This window comes from Macaca nemestrina, chromosome X, assembly GCF_043159975.1.
Source record: "Macaca nemestrina isolate mMacNem1 chromosome X, mMacNem.hap1, whole genome shotgun sequence".
In the NCBI taxonomy this organism is placed as follows: Eukaryota; Metazoa; Chordata; class Mammalia; order Primates; family Cercopithecidae; genus Macaca; species Macaca nemestrina.
The window spans coordinates 31,420,984-31,424,728 of NC_092145.1; the positions used below are offsets into that span (position 1 = coordinate 31,420,984).

General features: G+C 37.7%; 1 pseudogene; it reads right to left on the minus strand.

Moving 5' to 3' along the window:
* Window positions 1-2,457: 2,457 nt before the first annotated feature.
* Window positions 2,458-3,378, minus strand: LOC105468437 (nucleophosmin pseudogene; annotated as a pseudogene).
* Between the last annotated feature and the right edge of the window lie 367 nt (window positions 3,379-3,745).

The following is a 3,745-nucleotide window of genomic DNA, read 5'->3' on the forward strand; positions in this document are numbered from 1 at the left end:
TATTCAGGCTCACCAATAACCAAGGAACTAATCAAATTATTAACATACCTTCCTTTTTTCCTATCAAATTGGCAAATGTTAAAAAAGAGAAGGAAGGAAAAAGGTGATACTCAGTGCTGACAGAATTTTGTGAGATGGTCTAACTTGTGCACTGCTGGCTGGAATATTAAATAGGCATAATTTTTAGGGAAAAAAAGTTTGTCATTGTGTATCAAAATGTTAAAATGTTTCTGTTCTTTGAACCAGAAATTATTTTTCCAATAATCTATCTTAAAGATATGATCAGATAAATGGACAGATATTTATGTTTAAAGTAAGATGGCCATATAATTTATCCTCTAAACCGGATACTTTTGAGAGTTAATAAGGCATTATTAATAAGTATTCCAGCACAACAGACATTAATGAGCATGGTCCCAGGTAAACTTGGTCATATGGTCATAACTAGTTTAAGGCCATTGATTGTTCCATTAGAAAAAAATATATAGACAAAAAAAGGGCAAAGGAGACCGGGCGTGGTGACTCACACCTGTAATCCCAGCACTTTGGGAGGCCAAGGCAGGTGGATCACTAGAGTTCAGGAGTTCAAGAGCAGCCTGGCCAACATGGTGAAACCCTATCTCTACTACAAATACAAAACTTAGCCAGACATGGTGGCGGGTGCCTATAGTCCCAGCTACCCGGGATGCTGGGGCAGGAGAATCACTTGAACCCGGGAGGCAGAGGTTGCAGTGAGCCAAGATTGTGCCACTGCACTCCAGCCTGGGTGACAAGAGTGAAACTCCATCTCAAAAAAAAAAAAAAAAAAAAAGGCAAAGGTTAAATGACATTCCATTCATATGATACAATGTTATGTAGCTAATTAAAAATCATGTTTCAAAATGTATTAAAATATAATATGTACATTTTTAAATCAGGATAATAAACTATATGTAGTATAATACAAAGTGGCCAAACGTATATGTAGTGAACATTTATTGATTTCCTATCCAATATCCAATTTCCTTTGTCCCTTCTCTAAAAGCATACAGATTTCCCTCCTTGTCATAGTTCATGCGTGGGCAACATTAAGCCCAAGGCAAGAGCCCACAGCAGTCATCTGGCCACAGTTTTTAGTTCATATTGGTTCAATCAGAGTAAAACTTACTGACTTTTATTCAAAGTTTCTGAGTCACAGGAACCTATGTTCCTTTTTCCCTCTAGATTTGAACCACCAGGGACGCTGGCACATTGAGGAGACCTGTCAAGAGAATTTCAGAGAAACTTAGCTGGAGTCCTAATCACACAGTGCCAGAAGGCTTCATTGCCTCTAGACTTTTCAAGTAACAATAACCAAAAAAAAATCTTTTATTTTTAAAACCAGTTTTATTAGTGATTCTGTTCCTTGCAACCCAAAAATTCAAAATGATGCAACATATAGATATATTACAATAGTACTCAACTGAAACTGCACACTAAAATCACCTGGGGAACTTCTAAAAGTAACCATGCCTGGATCTCACACCCAGAGATTCTGATTAAAATGGTCTGGGTATAGGAGCCTAGCACTAGTATTTTTAAAAAACATTCCCTTGTGATTTTAATACACAGTGAAGATTAAAGACCATGAATATAAGACCATGAATATATTATATAATATATATGTTAGGTATACATAAATGATTGGAAGGAAAATACATTAAAAGTTAAGGATGCTAATTCCTGGGTGTTGATAGTGCATTGTTTTTGTTGTTTTTATATCAATGAAACAATTTTTTTTAACTTTATTTTGTTACAAAGTCTAACTCATCTTTGGGTCATTATTTATTACCTAGTGAAAGAATATTAAAATATATATGTTTTTCTTTACTAGTTTTTGTTGTTGCTGTGGTGGTTGTTTTTGTTTAGTGATGGGGTCTCACTCTGTTGCCCAGGCTGGAGTGCAATGGTGTAATCATAGCTCACTGTAGCCATGAACTCCTGGGCTCACGTGATGCTCCTGTCTCAACCTCCCTACTAGCTGAGACTACAGGCACGTGCCACCATGCCTGGCTTTTTTTTTTTTTTTTTTTTTTAGAGACAGATCTTGCTATGTTGCCCAGGCTTGTCTTGAACTCCTGGCCTCAAGCAATCCTCCTGTCTCAGTCTCCCAAAGCACTGAGATTACAGGCATGAGCCACCATGCCAAGCCTCCTTTACTGTTTTTTTGGTTTTGTTTTTACTTTATTAAAATACTGTTTTATTTTACATGTATATTTTTGTTTCCCCACCATTTCCATGTCTGACTACCGCTAACTACTATGTCCTATCATAACATTCCATACATAAAACCAAGCAAAGGGCCGAGTTCCATCTTTAAAAACTAAACAGGCATTTTGGACAACACATTCTTGGCAATGGAACCTGGACAACATTTATCAAACACAGTAGGGAAAGTTCTCGCTCTGCATCGTAAAAAGGACAGCCAGATATCAACTGTTACAGAAATGAAATAAGACGGAAAATTTTTAATAAATTGTTTAAACTATTTTCTTCAAGAGACTTCCACCACTGCCAGAGATATTGAATAGCCTCCTGGTCAGTCATCTGGAAGCAATTCTTCACATAATTGATGAATTTGGCTTCCACTTTGGGAAGAGAACCACCTTTTTCTGTACTTGCTTGCATTTTTGCTTTAATGTATTCAACAGAACTAGGTCTTTCTGGTGTTATAGGAGATTTTTTCTGTTTTTTGAAGGATTCTTGTCCTTTTGATCTTGGTGTTGATGGTTTTCAGTCTTTTCCATTCTGGTTTGACTTTTGTGTATTTTTGGCTGGAGTAGCTCGTTATAGATTTCTTCACTGGTACTTTTTCTTCAGTTTCCTGATCATCAAAATCATCACCATCTTCTTCATTATCATCATCTTCTTCTTCATCATCAGCAGCAAGTTTTACTTTTTCTGTGGAAACTTGCTACCTCCTCCAGGGACAGATCACTTTCCAGATATGCTTAAGAGTTTCACATCCTCCTCCTCTTCGTCTTCTGACTCTGCATTTTCCTCCACAGCTACTAAGTGCTGTCCACTAATATGCACTGGCCCTGAACCACAATTCAACCATAATACCAGTGGTGGTGTTATTTCAAAGCCCCCAATGGAAACCATTGACTGTACAGACATTTTCAAAGTTGCCAGTGTTACTTTAATTGGACTGCCTTCATAATTCATTGGCTCTGCTTTAACAATGTGCAAGTCGCCCTTTGCACCAGCCCCTAAACTGACCGTGCTTAAAGATAACTGGTGCTCATTTTCATCATTATCAAATTTAAAGTGATAATCTTTGTCCACCTTTAGTTCACAATTAAAAAGATAATTCTGGGGCCTCAGCGGGCTCATGTCCATGTCCACCAAATCTTCCATGGGGTGGTAGCGTGCACTTAGTTGGGAAATGAGGTGGGTGGAGATAAACAACTACTGCCCCAGAGAACAGTTGCGCAGGACAGAATCACACCAGGCTCTTTACTGTTTTTAATTACAAAAGTAATAGAAGTTCAAAGTATTAAATTTAAGGAGGATAGAAGTGTAAAATGCAAAAAGTGAAAATTCCTTTAAAAAGCAAAAATTCCCTTTTATTTCTTATGTACTTTCCTTTTTCCTACAAAGAACAAATATAACTTCTATCCTGAGAAACATTTTTAATAAAGAAAACAAAGGCCGGGCGCGGTGGCTCAAGCCTGTAATCCCAGCACTTTGGGAGGCCGAGACGGGCGGATCACGAGGTCAGGAG